Source organism: Malaya genurostris, chromosome 3 (genome assembly GCF_030247185.1).
Source record: "Malaya genurostris strain Urasoe2022 chromosome 3, Malgen_1.1, whole genome shotgun sequence".
Taxonomy (NCBI): domain Eukaryota; kingdom Metazoa; phylum Arthropoda; class Insecta; order Diptera; family Culicidae; genus Malaya; species Malaya genurostris.
Genome location: NC_080572.1, coordinates 3,408,587 through 3,432,216, shown reverse-complemented (window position 1 = coordinate 3,432,216; position 23,630 = coordinate 3,408,587). Strand labels below are relative to the sequence as shown.

At 37.1% G+C, this 23,630-nt stretch overlaps 1 protein-coding gene across 1 annotated transcript in view; it reads left to right on the top strand.

The window, feature by feature from the left end:
- LOC131436773 (uncharacterized) overlaps nucleotides 1–23,630 on the top strand; it is a 607,210-nt gene that overhangs the window by 544,981 nt on the left and 38,599 nt on the right. The window lies entirely within an intron of this gene.

Sequence of the window (23,630 nt, the reverse complement as noted above, 5' to 3'; positions counted from 1 at the left end):
TTATCATTTTACCTAAAGCAGTTCACTGAAAGGACAATTGTATAATGCTAAATATAGCTACATTTTCATAAAACTCTAATGATTCGATGAGCACTTTGTTCACAGTCACGGGTGAGTCCGTAATAAAAATAACATTCATCACCATTCAGCCGAAACTCCAAGCTGGCTTCAATTCACCGACTGAATTATGTCCAATCGAATCAAATAAAAATTTCGAAAAAAAGTGCTAAATCATCACACTTTAGTACTTCCTGAAACATAAAAAAAGTGCATTTTCCTCGGCAGTACCCCCTTCTGCGCACATTCGTTCGAGTAATCTACGGTCGGCCCTTTTAGTGCCGATGAGCAATCATTATTCCGTTGCGATTCGATGATGGATGACTGTTTAATCGATACCATCGTACATCGCAGTTGTGCATCGACTGGTTTCCTCTCCTACGCAACCAGAACTACCAGAATTGCTGGCGAAAAACACACACATCATTTCCAATCGTTCGTCAGTTCGTAAAAAAACGCGACAGGGTTAATGGGATCAATTTCGGATGAGTCACATAGTAAAACTAGTTTTTTTTCTTCATTCGTTTGGTAGCGCCATGACTAATGACATTTTCCTGTTTGATTTCAGTCACTTTAAGCTTGTTCAGTAACGGAGTGTAGGAGGGATAGCCATAAATCAGTCAAGTCACCCATACAAAATGTAAATTTATTTTTCAATTTAAAATCCTTTCGGTGCATTATCCTTTCACACCGTCCTCATTCAGGCGCCCTTCACCAGCTTGATAGTCGGACATAAGAGCGAAATCTCCGGCTCTTGGCTTCTTCATGGTGGTTCTGTTGGTGGTACGCAACATACTGCAACATATGCCAGGATCGGTGCTTAACCATCTTCACGAAGCATTTAATTTCTGAGAGAAACCGGAGGCGAAACAAATCATACGAGGATTCCTTTCTTGCCGCGGGAAAAAGTGAAAGCCAGACTCCATACAGACGGTGCCCATAAACAATAGCCGGGCGCTGAAAACATGTGGGATTTACACCGTGGAATGTGGAATGAAAAACGCGACCAAATGCAGACTGTGCAGCCAGACACAATCGGGACTCATATCCTCGCCGTCATAAATTGTTGCATGTATTTGCTACCCTTTTGCCAGGGGAGAAATGTCGTTCAATCCCGTGAGCAGCAGGATTCTATTATGATGCTAGCGACTACAGACTACTGATGAGGAGAAGGGGGGAGGTCCTTGCAGTGTACGCTCCGACCAGGCCCGATCGGTATTGCGCGTAGTTTGTGGGAGTTGTCCCCAGTTGGCCTAGGTTTTCTATTTTCCTTGCTACAAACATAATCGATGGGGCTGTTGTCGCCGTCGAGTGCTGCAGTATAAATTTAATGTAACGGGTTTTATTGCTGTCACTATTCTGTGCCTGTAGATAGTCTAAAAAGTGTGTTTTGCTCGAATCGGAAGTTGATACCGAGTAGGGAGAATATCAAGTATCAGAACGGTCGTATCTTTAAATCTAATTCACTGCTCATCTGAAAATCAAGCTCAAACGGAAAAATGTGTTTTAGGCAGGGAAAAGTGTTGAGTTTGAAACTCGATGAAACTTTTTTTTTGTGTATTTTTTATAGTAAAGTATGTCCGGTTGGAAACCATAAACGTGGTTTCCTCTCATATTCAGCAAAGATCACTGGGAAAGTACTTTTCGAGAGTTTTTGTGTGAATTTGAGTTTATCTGAAACATCATCGAAAACACCAAGCGTATTTCTTCAAATTAACCTATTATGTCTTAGCGTATGGTATATAATACGCAAAACTTCCTATTTTTAATGCATGTTTACTTCAGAAGTTTAATACCTAACAGCTTTACTATAGTACTAGTTGATAGTTTGCACTTCTAATTTCTTTGTATATTAAAATTGTTTTCAAATGTCAACGTTTTATTTGTATTACTAGCTGACCCGTCGAACTTCGTCTCGCCCAAACATTATTCGTTCCCATTTATGTGTTATTTCCTCAGAGCTTGTTCTTTACGTTCAAGTTGCCAAAAAGTGCCACACGTGCTTTAGAGCTCTAATAAAATGGATATTTTTAGATACGAAGGAACTTTTGGTGACTTGGAGAGAGGACGCTCACATTTTAAGTTGATATTGATCTTACCAATTTGAGCATTCTGCTCAGCAAGAGTGGCTTTTATCATATCAAAGAACGGTCTCTAGCAAATTCTTCACACGATTCAATCGGTGCTATCAAAGAGAGACGGATATCATCTCAGCAACAAAAACTGGCATGGTTCATTTAACATAGAATGGATACCAGTGCGAAAGCGATTTTCTCTCGATGACCTGTCTAAGCATCACGGGTTGGCACGCTGGGGTAGGGATTCGCTCTGAAGCAATTTTCGTTTTGCGTTTCGATTTAATACCGACAGTGGATAATTGTGATATAATCATTTTACGATTGCCGCTTATTCTAACTATGTACATATCACCTCTGCATAAGTTGTGTCTATGAAAATATCTGTGAATGTGAATGTTTTGAAATATTGTAACCTAGTATGACAATCATCAACTCGAGAATCATCGGCAACCCATACACAACCTGACAGAAATGAGCCTGTTTTATATGTGTTCCGCTGAATTCAGGACGGCGCTAGTGTACCTAAACAATACGGGTGCAATGAATACCAGTGCTTTATTACGTTATTTACGTTCACTGTGTCCAGCAATATATTTAAAAAAAGGGTGATTTTCATATTGTAACTCACGCAAGAACTCCTGAATGAAATGAAAATATTGCGAATTTTTCTAACAGCGCTGCATAGCAACAAACTCATCAATAACACACGTCATAAATCTCATGCGTATTTTGTAATCTTTCTATCTTTTAATTCACTCTGCCCAACGTCTTATTTTTGGTCTAAAAAGATAAATTTTAATAGTAATTGATAGAGCTAGAAATGAAGTGTTTTTTGAAATGTGGTGTGTGACTAAAGAGTACCTAACGTATTTAGTCGTATCAATGAAACCGCAAGGAATTAGTCGCCATTTGAAGGAGTATTTGTTTGCGAATTAGTAGTATTGTTCTTCAAGATTTAGTAGAATAAATTACTTCACGTTCATTGTTCATTTTGAAATGTGATGAACTACTTTTAACCTTCTGTTGATGAAAAGAGGAAAACTATACTTATTCTAAACCATAGTAACATATCATCATAATTATTTCATTAATGTCAAGAATTGCTAGCAAAATTTATTTTACATATTCATATATAAAAATTTGAACCACAGATTGTCGAAAAACAGATACATTATTTCCAAGTGTTATTCTATTTACGACGCCATTGTGGAACCAGACAACTTTTACTTATATTCTCGATGTATGGGAGCTGTCAAGTTGTCCACGGGTTGATCATCGGTTCGATTTTCTGGTATAATTGTCAAATTGCAATTTTCTCTTGGTAAATTCCACACAGTAAATTACTCAAAGTATGAGGTGGATCGAAGAAATTTAGAACATCACAAACTTTTCATTGATTCACAATGACCAATATTATTCATCTGACTCCATTACACACAATCCATCAACTGGTGAACTCTAGCAATCATTGGCGACTTTTTCAGTGGAAAATTCAATTGTTCATACAAAACAACTTTATGGATTTTTCCCACACGAAACCATAGATAATACTTCCATCTTTTGACAAACCATTGCCAAAGATTGCAATTAGTTATTTCAGAAGTGAAATTTCAAAGATATATGTTAAACAGTAGAAAAATTGTTGTTAACATTTGAACGTATGGTATATCATACGGTGGGATAATACAGTAGTATTTTTTCCAAAGCTTATCGTTAATCAATAAACTCGAGCATAAAAATTTGATGATTAGTTGAAGTATTTCGAAAATTTCTGGCTATCAGCAAATCAAATTTATTTTTTTATATCTTCGAAATATGGAATATTCAAAAACATGGCTGCAAAAAAATAGTAATAAGGATAGGGACCCTTTAAGATTTGACGAACACGGAGTAGAACGCTAACTTAGAAGAGTAAGTATGAATACCTCCAAAACTTTATGATACTCCAAAGTTTATGATACTCTCAACAAATCGTACAAATATCTCAAATATCATACAAATACAAACAGGTAATCCATTTTCTTAAGAACGAAGAAATGGAAGTTATTTTTTTATCTTCGATTAGACAGATTTTAATCTTAAAGTCCTTCACCACTTCGGGCCAAAAAAACCTTTTGACCCAGTATGCGGGGTTGGGAATCGAATCCAGGTAGGCTGAAAGAAAGGCATCGACAAATGAAGCTGTTTATGACAGCTTACAATACAATAACAATCCGCTAAAAACAGAAACGACGAAATGCACCAAATATTTCTATTTATATTGTGCCTTCATCTCCTATAGTACTTCTACCGGTATTATTTATAAGCAAATGAATCGTAAATATAAATACCACTCTCAAAATATAGGCATATCTCTTATAATTTTGTTGCTACTGTATTGTCATGGGATAATTTCGTTTGGAAAAGATTTTTAATAGTGATTTAGCATTTCCCAACATCTTCAGCACAAAATATGATGGTATTGATGATATCTGCTCATTTGGTTCAAATTTGGGAACCCCTGGGTTATAATAGGTTAAAAGTTGGATTTTTTGTGTGTCTTCAATACTATGTTGAGCAACTATCGTGAAGACACGAAACAACCTAGATGAACCCTTTGTAGCACAATAAAAGGATCAAACATATTACGATCACTAGCAGGAATGAGTCATCGTTCAAACGTTGTATCCTGTAGTTTATTACTTTTTCCACAACCATCAGAACGCTTTTCATTTTTTAATTGTTAGATTTCCAGTGAAAATGAAATATACGCTGATTTGTAGAGACGATGTTTTGGTAAAAAAGTCAGTTTCCCCATATTTACCATCAGTGTTGGTGACTGCCGAAAATTTAACAGAAGCTGCTCGATTTTTATCTATATTGTATACAACATTTTCAATCCGGTAGAAGATGCTTCAAGAACTCGAGTCTCTCAATGCATGAAAAGGGAGAGAATTTTTTCACATTTCTTCGCTCCACGTCATACTCTGAGTATTTCACGGCCCAATTGCATTCTGATAATGATTGGTGCTGTGTGGAATTTACCAAGAGAGAATCGCAAGTTGACAATTATCGCAGAAAATCGACTTGATGATTCTTATACTAGGTTGCAATATTTCAAAACCCTTGTGTGGAGCATTCACAGACATTTTCATAGTCACAACTTATACAAAGGTTATATGCACATAGTTAGAATAAGCGGCAATAGTAAAATGATTCTATCGCAATTATCAACAGCCCATACAGAATCGGATCACGAAACGAGAATAAGCAACCGTTTGTTACTTCAGAGAGGATCCCCACAGCATCGTGCTAACCTTTGATTCATCGAGAGAAATTCGCTGTCGCACTGGTGTATATTCCATGTTAAATGAACCATGCCGGTTTTTTTTTTGTTGCTGCGATGATATTCGTTTCTGTTTGATGGTACTAATTGAATCGTGTGAAGAGTTGCAAATGAGTGTTCTTCGATTTCCAATATGATGAGTTGGGGTCCCGTGGGACTAGTTTTACTGAAGAATTTTGGATTTTGGATTTCAACAAACGCTCATCGCCCAACAAGACGCTTACCGCTTTCTCAGTGGGTTAGTCGATCAACTTGCGCACGTATTATTGTGTTCAATCAGAGATGCCATTTATCTGTATTATACAGATTTTTATATTCGCATACAGATTTCAGAGTTTCATATTGATACAGTTTCACCTATTATCAAATGTAAAATGGACATTTTTTAAATTTGCATGCCTTTCCTGTTGTCGACTTTAATTTTGCTCGCTAAAATTGTGTAACCTGCTTACACAAATTATTTAAAATCTGCCAGAAAACATTTATCCTAGTATCCCTGATGTGAACGATATGTGGCTTTTGTACTAATATTAGAGTGCGAGAAAAAAGTTCCTGTCCCAATTTTTAGCGCTAGTCTTAGAAAGGCATTCGCAATACTTTTTCATCGTATTTTTTTAACAACCTGCTGTTGGAAATAAAATGTGAGTTTGATTTCATTTTGTTTTCAATTTGGCTAATATTTTCTACATTCTTAGGGAAAAGTATAACAATTACACTACCACACCACACACAGTTTCCGTTGCGACATCGAATGATGTAAAGATCGTCACAATCTTCTGCTATACACGGTGAGATCGTCTACCGGTTCAAACTGCAACATCCATTCTAGCCAACCGAAATCTTCCGTAATCTTTCGAATGATTCCTATTACGTTGTACTGCGGAAAGTTTGCAGTAGTATACGATCGCGTTTCTGGATGAAGGCTCGTCGTACACATTAAATAAAAAAAATAAATAAATAAATAAATAAATTGACATGGACAGCAGGAGTCTCCCTACTTGAAAAAGATTCACAGTGCGTGAATTTCCGCATCTCTGCAAAAGGATCAGCTCAGCGTTTTCTGATAAAAGGCGCTCACACGGTAGAAAGCTTAAAGCTTCCTACGCATTCCCTACCTGTGTCCGAAATCGTGAAACAGTACGATCATCTACGAGGTTTGCCGATCGCTGATATTCGTTCAGCTACTCCATGGATTTTGATCGGGCTGAAGGATATACACCTGTACGCGCCGATAGAATCAAAAATTGGCCGGCCAGAAGAGCCGATAGTTGTCAGATCGAAGCTAGGCTGGGCTATTTACGGTCTGATGGGAGCAGTCACGACAAGTAGCGGAATTGTCGTTCATCATACGTGCAGCACCGTTACGAACTAGGAGCTCCACGATCTGCTTAAGAACTACTACACGCTAGAGGAGTCTGGTATATCGGTGGCCTTGCTTCCCGAACCGGAAGAAGACAGAAGAGCTAAGGATATACTAAAAAAGACAACAAAAAGGATTGGTGATTGCTTCGAAACAGGTGTTGTGGAAGGAAGATAATCCCGAATCCCCCTGTCCACGAGGCTGTCAAGCGTTTAAAATGTCTGGAGAATCGTCTAAGGAAAAATCCAGAGTTGTACAATAAAGTACGTACAACGATCGTGGTCTCCAACTCCGACGAGTTTTTAGTAGCCTTGGGAGAACGAGAAGCCAATCAGTACGTACGCTTTAGTGAAGATAAAGAATCCGGATACGAGCGAGTACTAGGGATCGTATGGAGTTCCGCTAGCAATGAATTTTCGTTTTCCACCACGTTGAGAGACGATCTAACACCATTTCTGTCCGGTGAGCAACTGTTGTCGAACTTTACGTTTTATGGCAAATTACTGATTCAAGATCTATGGCGCAGCGGATGCGAGTGGGATCAGCAGATCGATAGCAATTGTGCAGAAAAGTGGGAAAATAGGATCAGACGGCTTCCGGATGTTGAATCGGTGCGAATTCCTCACTATTTCTTCCGTAGGAGCTGTTCAGTAGACTACGGCAGCCTGCAATTGCATACGTTCACCGACGCGAGTCAAGACGCGTACGGGACAGATGTGTATCTCCGGGTAGAGACGACCGAAGGACCAATATGTTCGCTTGTGATGTCGAAGTCAAAGGTTTCACCACTACAGCACATGTCAATTCCCCGTTTGGAGCTCCAAGCAGCTGTGCTAGGTGCAAGACTTGCCAACTCTGTCTCCGATGTTCTTTCGCTTGAAGTGAAACGACGATTCATGTGGTCCAATTCAAAAACGGTGTTGTCATTGCCGATACAAGCAATTCGTGGCATTCAGGATCGGTGAAATACACAGTCTGACGAAGCTCACTGATTGGAGATGGGTGCCAACGAAATGCAACGTCGCCGACGCTTTGACAAAGTGGGAAAAAACGCACAGCCTTTGTTCTGTCGGATCTCGGTTTCGTGGTCCTGGATTCCTTCGTCTATCGGAGGATCGTTGCCCAAAGCAAGATGAATTGAAACCGAATGTAGCCGAAGAAGCACGAGCCTATTTCCTATTTCACGAGGTTAGAATGATTGAATCGATGGTGGAACCGCAGGGGTTCTCGAAGTGGAAGGTCTTAGTCCGAACGCTGGCGTGTGTCTTCAGATTCGTCAAGAATTGCAAGCTGAAGAAAGAGGGATTGCCGATTGAAGCGGTTTCGACTAGCGCGGTGTTCCAGAAGGTGGTATCTTTGGAGGTCGGCTTAGGCTAATTGCTTTGAAGACGAAGTCAAGACGTTGAAGAAGAACCGACATCTACCGATTGAACAGTATCACCAACTGGAAAGGGCCAGTAGTATTTACGGTTTGAGCCCGTTTTTGGACGTCGTGGACGTGCTACGTATGGAGGGTTGAGCAGCACGAGGATCGTCGCTGCCATTCGAATTAAAGTTTCCGATTATTCTACCGCAGAAGCATCCGGTCACTGATAAGGTGCTTGATTATTATCATCAACAAGTAGCTCACGGAAACACGGAGACTGCCGTAAACGAGATACGCCAAAGTTTCTACATTCAAGAATTGCGCGCAGAGCTGAAACGTATCCCAAGGGACTGTGTGTGGTGCAAGGTGCACAAATGTCGACCGACGACCTCCAGAATGGCTCCACTTCTGGAATCGCGTGTTACGCCGAATCTTGCGGCGTTCAGTCATACCGGCGTAGATGCCGGTATGAGGGAAGCCGCTAGAGTTCTACTCGGACAACGGTATGAATTTTTTAACTCGATCATTATTCAATTTTTAATTCACGCTATCAAAAATCTGTACAAATCTGTATTTTTTGAGAATAATCTGTAATCTGCATATGCAGAATCTTGGTCACAAATTTATCTGAAAAATCTGTAAAATGCAGATTAATCTGTATATGTGGCAACCCTGGTCATGACTGAGCTAAACATTTCATTACAATCTCGGGGAAACAGCATAAAATTTGGCTAACCCCTAAAGGCATGGAGGTGAAATCTAAATTTATATCTTTTATTTATTTGTCGTCAATCAAAAGTAGACCATAAGGATAATTACAATAATTGTCTTAAATTAGTAAACTATTCTAAATAGATCACTAAATAATGTATAATTTATTATGAGTTAAATAATTATAATTGGCTTACCGGATAGAACTGAAATATTGCTTTAGTTTGTTTTTGACATAGTGAAATCGACTGCTTCTGAATGCTTGTTGTATACAGCCATCAATTGATTTATTGGCCCATTTTTGCATAGTTTGTTCGCTGGTGGTTTGTAATAAAAATATTTCGATTTCTTAAAGGCCGAGATGGTATGTAAAAATTTAGTTCGGACAGGAGTTGACTGGAATCTACGCGATTCGAGACAATGTCATTTACAAATGAGACCATTGAAAATTCTCTGCGTTCGTTTAATGTTTGAATACTGATCAGCATACAGCGGGCTTTATAGGACGGAAGAGGAAGTCTTGTCCAACTTAATTTACGAAGTGCAAATAACAAAAATTGTTTTTGAACTGATTCAATTCGATCTTCCCATGTGATTAAGTAAGGTGACCAAACTAAGCTACAGTATTCCAGTACGGACCGAACATAGGCAATGTATAATGTTTTAATTGTATACGGATCGTGAAAACAGTAACAAAATCGTTTTATGAATCCTAGCATGTTATTGGCTCTGTTTATGATTGTATTATAATGGTCAACAAAAGTCATTTTAGAATCTAGTATTATTCCTAAGTCCCTAATTCTTTCGCATTTTTGAACTGTTTGACTTCCAAGAGTAAGTATCAAGTCAGGTGTATTTCGTTTTTTACTGAATGTTATTCTACTGCATTTTTTCACATTTAGTTGAAGAAGACTTTTGTTACACCATGTATAAAAAGAAAGAATTTCTTCTTGATAAACCTTGGCATCCTCACTTTTCTCTATTTCTAAAAATAGTTTTATATCGTCTGCGTATATTAGAATTTTTATTTTTTTTAAGAGAAAGGAAATGTCGTTAACAAACAAGATAAATAAAAGAGGACCTAAATGAGATCCCGGGGGAACCCCGGGACTGACGTGAATGGGGCTCGACGGCCTATATCACTATTTTTTTCTTTATATGGGAAAGTACATAACATTGACGCCATTTTTTATTTCAAAGTTGAGCCGCCATGTTCCGTGATCATTTTGAAAACAAAGTTTTATCATCAGGCAGAAACAATATTTGGGACGACATCCCTATGTATTCTAAAGGCCTACTTTGATAGGCACGTTCCTGTATTACTTTGCTGCACGTCATTACGAAAGTTTTGTCGCTGAGAGACAATTTGGCAACAACCAACCATTTCTGTCTATCACATAGAGAAAAAAAAACGGCTGCTCTAAAATTCATTTTCCATCACCGCTCGTGAAGCTACTCTCGCTGGCTTTCGATTCAGAATGATGGCCTGATACCGGTCGATAGCAACCCGTCGGGTCAACGGAGCAACGATTGCTTTCAACATCTACTGCTTCTTTGGACCAGGGAAGCACAAAAACTGCTCGATTTATGGCGAAATTATGCTAATTTATTGAACCATTAGTCTCCGGTAATGGGCTTCAATTGACTGCGAAAGGGTTGCTGGAATGCGTGCCTAAATTGGCTTTCCACGTTCATCGTGTTACCGTTCGGCATGCAAGGATCATTAAATTCTACCATTTCAAAGTTACCGATAATAGAAATAATTGATGCGCGGATGGCCTAACCCAGTGTTTCCGATCGTTTTTTCTCTCTTATCGACGACCAGTGACATAGTTTCCACCTTTTTGCGCTTCCATGGTAACTAGACCTTCACGTCAGCTGACAGCAGCAGAGACAGTTTTCCCAGCATAGCCTATTGAGTTCGTTCATTATTTTTTTCGTCAACGTTGTCAGATCTACGGAAATTTTCAAATTCTATGCTATGGATTCTAAGAAATTCTGCGAATCTACTGAAATATACTATATTTTGTACTAGTTTTTCTAGACATAATATTCTGCACAATTGAATCTTTGATATTTTAATCACTCGAAAAAGATTCGGAAAAATGTGTGTATAATACTTGTTTAGGGTGTCTCAGAAAGTCTAAGCCCGATTTTGATACACATTCGCTGTTTTCAGGTGTTGTTTCAAACCAATGGCCAAAAACTGTACGAAAAATTGCTGTGTGGAAAATCGGCATGCGTAATCATGGATAATAAATCCTACGTGAAATTTGATTAGAAGACACCTCCGAGTGACCAGTTCTACACGGTCCGTGCTAGAGAAAGTATGAAAGATACTGAATAGTCCCCAGGACAGACCAATTGATTGACCAATTCGGAAATGTCAGTTTGAACTGTCGTAGAGTATAATAGAAAACGGAATAATTTAAAAAAAAATCGATTTGTTCAGAAAATTTTCGCTCAACGATTTGCGTAGAACCGCCAGGTTGCATTAGCAGTTCAACATAAACTTCTGCTGCACTTACGAGTCGAAGACGAAACGTAGAAAATGTGTTTCAAATCGTCTAATATTCCCATAGTCAAAATTGTCTATTAAATCACTGGATAATCAAAGTTATCCTGTAAGTAGTACGTAGTCGTGGCGGATAATCGAAGACATGTGTAATACAATCTTGAAGTTCACGTAAAAATATTAGATTTCTTTACCCTAAACATGATTCTTTCAAATGGTTTTCCTGAGATAATATCGTTTGGGAAAAGTTTCCATTAAGCAATGAGTAATTTTAGGAGCAATTTGTTTTGCAAAAGAATTCGTAACTTTCTGCCAATCGAAAAATTAAGATATTCGCTAAACTGAGAATTGGAAAAATAACACAATTCGGAGTATCTTCATTCTTCACAGGTTCACTTTTTGAATACTCTTTATAGTCTAAGTGACATAAGATGAGATTTTTTCTAAACGAATCAAATTCGTTGGTCTAAAAAAATCCAGAGTATAAGGTGATACCTTTTAATACACCATTTTTTTGGTTCGTTCGGTCGTTCAGGCAATGGAATCATATGTTATCGGACAGTAAGAATAACGTAAGAAAGGTTTTGACTTTGGAATAATATTATCTTGATATAAGTAATAGAGGCACTTCTAATAAGTTCTAGAAAGAACAATCTTGACTACTCTCAAACTGATGAATTAGTACTGCATTTGCAGTTGTTCATTTTTGTATGCGAAGATCCCAGAGTTTAATGAAATATAATATATAAATGGATGTAAGTTTATATGTTTGTAACGCCATAACTTCGGAACTACTGAACGGATTGCCACCAGATTATTATGTTATTTCAGGAGATAGCAAGAGTGTAGCAAGTGGCTCAAACATGCGAAATGTAAGGTAAAATTGATCGAATTTCACGAAAAACATAAAACTGACCCGATTTGACGAGAATGCTGTCAAATTGCTGTGATCTGAGATGGGACACTGCCCGTGTGCAATCTGAACATGTACGGAGTATTGATCAATCGGGTTGCGGGATTTAGCTACATTCAGAGTATTTCGATTGGCAGGACAATTTTTAGAATCGTTTTGCGGCCTTGCCTTCACGATACATTTCCGAGCAACGCCGGGTAATTCAGCTAGTTATCTATAAAATCAACAATCGAGATCCATTTTTGTTAAAACAAACGATTTTGACATTGTTACTATGAATCAAATGTATCAGAAACGCATTTTCGTTAAGAAAACGTCATTGTCGTCTGAGGCCCTTTGGCTCAAAATAAGTAAGACGCACATACAATTTACCTTAGGTCTGCTTTACGGATTACATTGATCCGAGAGAATTCTCTTCCACCCGAGTGTTCATTCTTAAAGCCAAATTCAAATTGTTCCACAGCAAATCTCAGTGCAAACATATCTTCTTAGTAGCTAAGCGATTTTCCGTGTTGAGTAATGTTTATACCTCATTTGATCTAAGCCCGGTAAAGCAGCAGGCTTTGATCATCAGCTCGAGCATGACTACGACGGAATGCGATGGGACACAGCGGGAAAAAGTAGCATCGAATGGGGGAAAAAAATCGTATCCCGCAAACTACCGTAACTAACCCTAATGAAAACGAAACCATTGAAAACTACTGTGGAATCTAAAGGAATAGATTTGATAATTTTTAAGTTATGATAACTTATCTCACTCCAACGTATGAACTCACGCGCCCAAAAAGGTAAATAAAAGAAATGTGTTCTCTACAGTACGAGGTGTTATTTCATCCACTGTGCGATGTAAGCGTCAGTGCACCAGCGGACGAAAATATCATGACTGCCATAAACTTTTACAATTTCACAGCACTTTAACTTTCGAAAGGCTTTTCTCCGACGGACTGCTCCTTTGCTGCTTTGCTTTACGATAGCAAAGCTACTAAGCTCCCGAACACCGCTGAGCTGTGCTCGAATGTTCACCGGTCGGAATGCTAGCATCCTAATTTAACCGCCACCGTCTTCTGGAACCGGTGGACTAAGTTTTCTCCCATAAAGACAAGGGTCCCGAAGCAGTAGTTCGATTCTCGCATGCAGCAGCACCGGTTAGAAACAGCACGTTTAGCCTGACATCGGAACCTCCCGGTTACAAGGAGAAGCTGCATGCATACACATATTTTCCAAGTCGTTATTCGCTTCCTTCATAAATTTTCTTCATGGTCCGATTTTTCCATTTCCCAATCAGCAACTGAAGTCCTTCTAAACTCGTTCGTCTCTAGCCGGCAGCAGCTAGCTCACGTACGAGTGACGATGAGCAAGCACGGGAACGTAAATCTTGATCAGCTTTCTCGCGCTGCTCGAAGGGAAGTTTTAATTTCAGCGACTCGTTTTAAAGTCAATTTATTTTGTCATTTGCGCCAAAACTTTTGATCCTCGATGTGAATGACGTTGCGAAAAATGTTACAGAATAATCGTACATTTTAGCAGCTCGGAAACTCGATCATAGGTTGCTGCGATTCCAGTTCCAGAAAATGTTCTATTTCGAATGAAGAAATATTCCGTTCCACAAGCAATTTGTAGTGAAGCTCTGACAACGGTGTATTTACAACAAAAAAAAATGCATATCGATATACTCAATTCGTTTTCGTTGAGAAAGAAAAGCAATATGCTACAAAAAATAAGCGAAAAAAAGGTGTTCCGGTTTGCCCTGTCTCGGGTTCGTGGAAAAGGAGTTTTCAGATTGAATGCATTTCCGTGATGCATCGTGCCTCAGGGGGGGTGCAGTTGCGGAGAACGTTCCCTCCGTTGGTGGGTGGATCGCGCGGGTCGCCCATATGCAAATGTGATTATCGTGATTTATGTGCATGACATGTTAAATATGTACTTTATCGCAAATTTGTGCCAGAGTTTTGCTATGTTCGCTTCATTTTGGAGTTTTCCTCACCGTAGACTACTGACATGACACTGTAATAGAGTAGTTCTCTGGCTGAAATGGTAAAAAGTAATAGAGCTACCAGCTTCTTTTTTCTTGTAGGTATATGATTCTGAAACATTGTTCCTTATTTAAAAAGAGGTATTATTCGACGGAGAGGAATCTTGAATCACCCAAATAGGTTGAATAACATCGTAACAAGTTAAAAAGTTAACGCTGCAAACCCTATTAAGCTAAAATCACTCGCCAGATGACCGGCAAATGCATTCTGCACTTCTCCGGTGACCTTTTTTTTTCTCTCTCCCAGTATTTTCGCCTGCCCAAACTGCACTTGTCACGCGAAGGCTTCCATCGAAATGCATCGAGACCATGGCGAATCCAACAACCACCCGGTCGTCCGATCGTCCAGAGGAAGAGGTTGAACGACGGAGACGAAATGGTCACTTTTAATGCAATTTTATTACACCTTCTGTCCCGCACCGCACAGCGCCCCCCGTCCGTCCAGTCCATCGTTCGACTGTCCGAATACCAAACGAAGCAAAATCCTCACGTAACAAAGTGGCACCAAACGCCACAAAAAGTTGTAGGGGTTTGACTCTAAAAAGCAAATTGTAGTTTCGAATGAATGAAGCGGAAAATTAAACACTCGCTCCTGAGTAGCATTGCAAATTTGCTAGAACATACAACCGGAAAAATTGCAGAGGATTGCCATGGCCAAATGAGACAATGTATCGCAGAGAACGGGATATAAATTCTGTAAATTTACAGTCACGATAATGCGAGCTTGAGGATAATCCGATACTTGCTTTCTATATATTTTATCCGATGTATAGAGAACTTTTTGATCCTAATTAATCTTGGTTGATTGATTTTCCGGATTATGAAACGATCAGAGCAAAGTCGTAAAATGAATAAAACGTTCGAACAAATTTTGTACTTAGATTATTATTATTATTATTAGTTAATTTGTGGTTTCAAACTTTTTTAGGTAATTCGCCGTGTATTAGATTACTAACCTAATTTCTGTGTGGCCTATACTGCCCATACTCTCAGAAATTGCAATAAAGGTTGAGGGTTTGTTCAGTAAAAGGTGAAAAAATATCAACTCATGTTAGTCGGTGTTGAACAGTCGTTCGCACCGCACGCGTATAGCTCTTGGCTCCTGGAATTTTTTTCTGGCTACCTAGAGTTTCATTGATTCAAGGCTTCAGTCTTTTTCAAGGCTACCTGAATCACTAACAGTCTATTTGAAGACTAACAATTAGTCAGCCTTTCTCAGGGCTATGCAAAGAGTGATATTCGAATATAATCAGTCTTTTTAAAGACTAAGAATTTAATCAGCCTTTTTTAAGGCTAGCCACCCAAAGAATTATTCTTCGAACTAATCAGTCTTTGTTAAGACTACCACAAAATCAGTCTTTATCAAGACTTTTCCAAACTAGGCGTCTAATCGATGACTAATTTAGCCTAGTTAATTTAATTTCAGATTTCAATCATTTAAAAAATGTCTGCGTCCAACCGAAAAGGCAACAAGCCTAAGGCTAAAAATAATTCAATACGGAATAAATCACAATCCGTTATTCAACATTTTTCTAATAACATTCACGATCTTCTAGAATCTGAATGTAAAAATAAAAGACAACGGACGGGCTTCTACGCCTTCTAACAATATTTACGAGATTCTTCCTGCTTCCGATTGTAGTGACATAGAAGAAAATTCTTCAAAAATTCCCAAAATGGACGCTTGTCGTTCTGGGAAGAAACAACAATCTATGCCACCAGTGACGGTGCTGATTTCCGACTTCAAAGCATTCCGTACTGAGCTTTCAACTTTTCTCCCGGAAGTAAAAGACTCATTTCAAATCGGACATAGAGGAGAATGTCGAGTCTTGGTTGATGGATTGGAAGATTACGAACGTCTTATCCGATATTTGTCCGAGAAACTTCATAAATTTTATTCATGTGATATAAAATCAGACAGACCCTTCAAGGCTGTCTTGAACGGCTTATCAAATGATCAAAGTACGGATGAAATTGAAAATGAACTGAAAGAATTGCTTGGTTTTGCCCCTTCCCAAGTAATACTTATGAAAAAAGAGCGAATGGTACTTCTAAACCACGCTCTAGAATTTCCCATGAACTTTACTTAATACACTTCAATCAAAGTGATGTAAACAATTTGAAAACATTAGAAAAAAGTACGTTTCATTTCCCACAATAAAATTCATTGGAAACATTATAAACGGCATAATGGTATTGCAAACTTAACGCAATCTTGTCGTTGCCAAGGCTTCGGCTATGGTACCAAAAACTGTCATATGGATATACGGTTTTGAATGTCCCATGTGTTTGTCCCATGAATGAAACCACTGATAAATTTTCATGTTCAAAATGCAATGGAAATCATAAATCCAATTATTTGAAATGTCCTGTCAGGGAAAAATTTTTAAACGCTCGTTCGCTTAGACAACAAGTCAAATCAACGACCTTAAATTTACAGAACATACCTGAAAATCAAAAAACCGTTACAAATGCCACGCCTAATCCTTCTAAGGCACTTATTTCTTCGATTTTAAAACAAAAAACAGGTACGCCTTCCAATTCGTCTTCTAACGAAAACAATTTATTGACAGGTACCTCGTCATCATCTTCTTCTAATGTCAGTTACGCTTCGGTAACAGGTAGACAACTACATCTTAATTCTTCTAATGTAAATAATCGAAACGCAGGAACGCCTTCCAGTTCATATTCTAACGAACACAATTTATTAATAGGTAGATCGACCAAATCATCTTCTTCTAATGGCAGTGTAACAGGTAGAAATCTACCTACCAAAATTCCTTCAAGTCGAATTAGGCGATATAACGGAAAATAAAATGATCTTCCTACAAGATCAACTTTTTCAAATGATCATCCGAATGAATTCGACTTCATCACTTTTTAAAGCATTTCAAATCGGATGGCAATTTGCAAATAATATTATAATGAATTTAAAATTTAACAGTGATGTTAAATAATTATTTGAATATTTTAAATTGGAATGCTCGATCTTTGAAATCGAGTGAAGATGAATTTTATAATTTTCTCGAAGTTCACAAAATCCATATTGCCATTGTGACATAAACTTTTTTTAAACCAAATGTCAAATTGAAAAGCAATCCATATTATGTGGTTCATCGATTTGACAGATTTACTGGAATGGGTGGTGGAGTTGTCATTTTTGTCCAACGGCAAATTAAACATCGAATTTTACCTTCTTTCAATACTAAAGTTATTGAAAGCTTGGGAATTGAAATCATTCATGAAATATATTTGATCGCTTGAGCATATTTGCCACTTCATTGCACCGTTGAACACTTAAATTCAGGTAAATAAAGGTTTTATAGCAAAAATGTCTAAATTCCAGTTTCCTATTAATTTGATCAAAATGATTCAAAATTATTTAACTGATCGTACTCTTCAGGTTCAGGAATTGTAAATCTGAATTGCTACCCGTACGACCAGGTGTTCCGCAGGGTTCGAGCGTAGCTCCAATCTTGTATAATATTTTCACTTCTGATTTTCCAAATCTACCCGTTTGTTGTCAGAAATCACTATCAGTGACGACACGAATCTGTTAGCCACAGGTAGAAATCTAAGAGTGATTTGCAGTCGCCTACAAAGAAGTTTAAATATTTTCAGTGATTATCTGTAAAAATGGAAAATTCAATCAAATGCAGCAAAAACACAATTAATTGTCTTTCCTCATAGACCATTTGCTTAAACCAAACAATAATCACGTTCTCAAATTGAATGGTTTGGAATTGACATGGTCTGATCAAGAAAAATACTTACATTTAACGTATGACAAAAAACTCACTTTCAAGGATCACATTGAAGGAATCCAGGCAAAGTGTAATGAATATATTAAATGTTTATATCCTCTTATAAACCGAAATTCTAAGCTCTGTCGAAAAAACAAATTGTTAATTTATAAACAAATTTTCAGACCAGCCATGCTTTATGCAGTACCAATTTGGTCAAGTTGTTGTTACACCAGGAAGAAATCGCTTCAAAAGATTCAGAATAAAATTCTAAAAATGATTTTGATGCGTCCTCCCTGGTTTAGTACAAATGAGTTACACAGACTCACAAATATAGAATCATTTGATTTAATGTCACATAATATTATAAGCAAATTCCGACAATCAGTCGATGCAATCTTCAATTGATTCTTTCCCTATTATACAATACAAGTAGGTTTACAATTTTTCCTACACAAAAATCACAGAATTGCGCTAACAAATGATGTCTTCATGGTAATAAACAAATCATGTAGTCACCACTTGTGGCTGAGCACCCAATTTAAATCGTAATAATTCAAGTTTAACTCATATTGTAATGAATATTTATTTTAAAAAAAATATTACAACTCATGTCTGTCCCATATGTAAAGTACCCGCATCAGTCTCATTCAGTGCAAATTTCAATAATCCCATTTGTGACAATATTGAAGTAGCAAAGATGTATTACCGATATTTCATGTGATAATACCATAATTTAGCATTAGATAGCACAATAAATCAAAAATTCTTAAATAAAATCAGAAGACATGGTGTCTTTGCTTCGGCTCTAAGAAGCAATTCCGCAGAACAAATAGAAAATTGTACAATTCTAAGAATCTAGATCAGTATATTTGTAGGTCCAACTTCAAAATCACGATCTGGACCAGTAATGTAATAAGTCTATATAGTGGATGGATGCCAGACTTGGATTCTACAATAGTGTGTTGGAGCTTTAATTAAATAATTCCATTTCAGAATCATATTATAGAAATCAGTTTCATAATTCTGATCCAGGATTCAGTTCCAGTATCAGAATTCCGACTCTCGATCATAGATTTGAATTTTGAATCTGAATGCTGGAATTTTATTTTGAGCTGAAATGAATTTTGGTTTCAATTCTAGAGCTAAAGTCTGGTTCTGAATTTTGTTATTGAATTTTAGGACTGAATTCTGGACCACGATTGTAGTCTGCAGTAAAATTTTAGTTCCAGAACTGCGGTCCAGATTTCGGGATCAGAATTTTGGAATTGAAACAAAAAACTGGAACTGAATTAGGGGCCTAGACTCTGAAACAAGATTATTGACCGGGCACTGAATTCGCAAATTAAAACTGAATTCTTGAATTGATAATCTGAATTTCGAATCAGAAGTCTAAACTGCATTGTAGAACAGAGCAGAACATGGATTCTCGAACTGGATTTTTGACCAAGATCCTAGACTTATGGTGCACTGGTTAAAATGTTTTGCACAGTCAACGGCAAAAAGCAAAGTCCTGGCATTACATTCCTTGTATGGAAATTAGCCTATCTATTTCAGCAGACTTCGCAGCCAATTCTTAGGGCATATTGAGTAGTGTTCTAGTTCTAGATGCATAATTTATGTCAGTTTTAAAATTTAAATCTGGATTTTTTAACACGAAAAACTGGTACGAAGGCCGCTCCAGTCGATGACCAGCATGCGGGCTACCCGTCGGGCTATACTCGTATAGCTTAAGCAGTGTGTCTAAAATATTATGTTATTGAATAAAAAAACCCTTCTTAATCCATATAATGGTATGATAATGCCTTTCTCTTTCTTCAAATTAGTTTCATGATTACATGAAATTTCCCAAATACAAAAAAAGGTACAGGTGTGTAATGTCAGAGACATAACTGGATGTCGTGAATACGAATAAAACTGACACTATTACTTTATACTTCCGAATATAAATTAGTTGATCGGTAGTGTGAATTGTGCAAGTTTTGCCCTTTTACACTACTAGAATTTGAAACGATACACCTAAACTACAGTACAGATTAGTTACATTAAACATTCTGACACACAAATATTACGAAATAGTAAGAATAGTTTCTTATGATAAAATAATGGTGGTTCTGAAAAGAACCTTTTATGAAGGCGTTCGCGATGGAGAAATCTGAAATCTGCAGAAACTTTACTACAAACTAAAACTGGTTGAAAAATTGGCCGTTTACACTATAGTGAAGTAAAATTTCGCAAAATTCTTTGGGTATAAAATTATAGTTCTAAATGGCACCTTAGAGAAATTTGATGTCGATTATTTCATTTCGGATTTCAATATTTTAGTAAAAGATACTACCAAATGCTGTACCGGATTAATTTCTGACATCCCAGAAGAGCCATATTGTATAATTTTCTAAGATATTAAAGACTGATTGGATATAAACGATTTTAAATACTGTTTCGAGTTTAGAACTGTGAAAATTGCAAAAAACTGATCAAATTATCTTAGATTTGAACTACACTGATAATTTAAATTTTCGATTTACAAAGAAGCAATCTTTATAGTGCTTTAGGTAACATTTAGAGCCATTAGAAGGGCTGATTTCGCAGAATGTTCCACATTGTTGTCCATTTTCCGTTGTATTTTACTCCAATGCAAACGACCACCAACAGGATGACGTAATCGATCTTCTTCGAAGGGAAACTGGCTCTGCGACCTGAAGCACGACCTAAGCGTTTGAGGCCTTATAACACGCCTAAGACCTGCTTTTATTGCCAACTGCTCCACCGGACAACTGAAGTCCAAATGAGAGTTGCGACCTGAGCGTTTCAGGTTTTTAACCACGCAGAAGGTGAATTCTCCGAACTGCTGGTTGGTTAAAACATTCCCACGACGTCTGCTTCCATCCAACGCACAAGAAGAAATGATCGATTTTCGACCACGGTTCTCCTTTTATACGCTGTTAGTTGAAGAAGGTATGTGCCTGACCACCTCAAAATCGTCGTTCTTGCGCGAAAAACCCAAGCGAAAGTAAAGAGTTTTCCGCGTTGTTTTCAAAATTTTAGATATTTTAATTTTTGAGTTTTTTGTGGTTATCTTACACTGTTTAAAATATTATCCTAAATTCCTGATCATATTTTTGATGAAATAGTGAAAGAGTTATGTTGCTGCCATTAATACAAGTCGAGATATTCAGGATTAAGATCTGCCCATTCGTCCATATGACTTATTTTGAAAAGGCACCCCATAGTAAAGTAAGTCGTATTCACGACAAAATTGTTTGACGCCAAAAGTCTTAGAATTGTATGAAACGTCGAGATTTAGTGTCGTCTTGAAAAAATAAATTCGAAAAATCGACTTTGTGAAAATAAGTGCACCAACTTAATTCGGAGATGTCTAAACCGATTTTAACAAACTTAGATTCAAATGAAAGCTGTTTAAGTGCCATACTAAATTCCTGAATACCATTTAGATCTGACTTCCGGTTTGGGAGTTATGGGGTAATATGTGAAAAAAAATGAAAATATGTGTTCTTACTTTTCTCATAGATGGCGGATCCTCCAATTGATAGTTTTTGTCAAAAACGGCCAAACAAACCGATTTCGGTTATTTTCTCAAGAATCGAAGAAAATTATTTTGAAGAATACCACAGTATTATATATGATAGTATGATCGATATGAGAAAGGCATCATTACACCACTAGGTGGATTAAAACAGGATTGATTCTAAATATGTTCCAATATTCCAAAATTTAGTTTTCAGTTTTATATGGCTTTTGCAGACTAGTGAATGTTCTATCTTGAATTTCTGTTAATATTTCCAATGGCCTTAAACGAAAATTATCCTGTTAACAATAAAAGATATTCATGAGGCCAAGTTTTGAGAAGGCAACCCAAAGTAAAGTAAGACATTTTCTCGTCAAAGTAATTGAAAATTGAGTTTAAGTCGCCATTGTGTAGTATTGTGTACACAAGAGTTACCGATGGTCAAGTACTAGAGCTGAATCTTACAATATCTTCGGTGCTATGAACAAATTAGTTCCTCTCTTCCTCCTGACTTGTCACAGTTAGTAACAGATTTTGAAACCTTCTTTCGAACTTTTAATTCCGTTTTGTCTACAACTGCTGCTAGTGCAACTTTTCATTTTTTGACGGAAAATTTGATGTGTATATAAGAATTCCTAAACCACACAGTTATCAAGCATAAGTTCTTGAGCGTTCATAGTTCGTAGAGCATCTCCAGGGTGCGGTGAAGGGTGAAGGTTCGAGTTCTGCCTCTGATCAAAATTTTTCCTCAAACGTTGCTTTTCACTATTTCATTCGTTTTCATCTTCTATCTCCGTCTGTTTGATCGGAGCTCCGCAGCACCTGCACTGAAATGAAATTCTTACTTATATTCATCGTATGCAGAATATAATTTATAGAGGTTATATGAAAACTAATAATCTTTATTTAAAGTGTACGTTAAATCTAAATAGACGTTACCATAATGAAAGTTATAAAAATATTCCATATAATGTATATTGAAATCCGATGAAACCTAACTCGTTACATAGGTAATTTATATTCATTGGATATGTCTAATGAGTCGTACGCAGATGGTATTTCACAAAATACATATGACAACTTATGGCCTCTACATAAAATCTAAATGATGTTCAATAAATTTTATATCTTCATAATCTTTATGATATTGATAAACATACCATATACAAGTTATGCGAAAAGTCGATAAAACTTAAGTCAATATAATTTTAATATTCATTACAATTTTCTATTAACCGCATGCTGATTATGTTTAATGAAAGTCATGTGAAAACTTATAATTTTCATTGGAAACGTACATCAAATCTGCAACAAGGAAGAAAACGAGACAGCTGAAGAAAATAACAAGAAATAATACTTTAACTTAGACATATAATGGAGTTTGTTTTAACAAAAGAATAGTTGTATAGAATCGTACTACTTGAAGCTGAAGAAGTTGTGTCCTCGATATTCATCGACTGCTCCAGACAGTTCTGTTATTTGAAATCGCTGACAAGACAGCTCATTCAACTTTCCTTACGGAACTGATGACTAGTATAGCTTAAATCCTCGAAAAAAGGAGTAGTTTCCGATTATCAGCTCTTCGGAGTGCATCTGATTCTTCTGGTGACAGTAAATATCCGATGAAATCAGCCAGTCCCAAAGAAGTAAATGTAGTTGAAATCAAGAGGGATGACAGTGTTGCGTTAATTCCGATTCCAGTTGAGAAATCAGTCTTGTGATGAAAATTCACTCATATTGCTATTGTGACAACTTAAAAACTCTCCGAAATGCGCATTATTCTACATTATTGCAAACAAGACATGATACATCCACATGCATCTCTACAAAATATTAACTCAAATATCTCAGTGGAGAGAAACGACTGACAGCTCAGTAACAAAGTTTTTTCTGTCAACCTGAATGTTTTATTGCTTAGACTTTTCTCTACTTTAATTTTTATTTTGCTATTTAAGTTCTTACTAGTAAGGTTCAAAACGTGAGCTCTTTTTTCCATTTAGT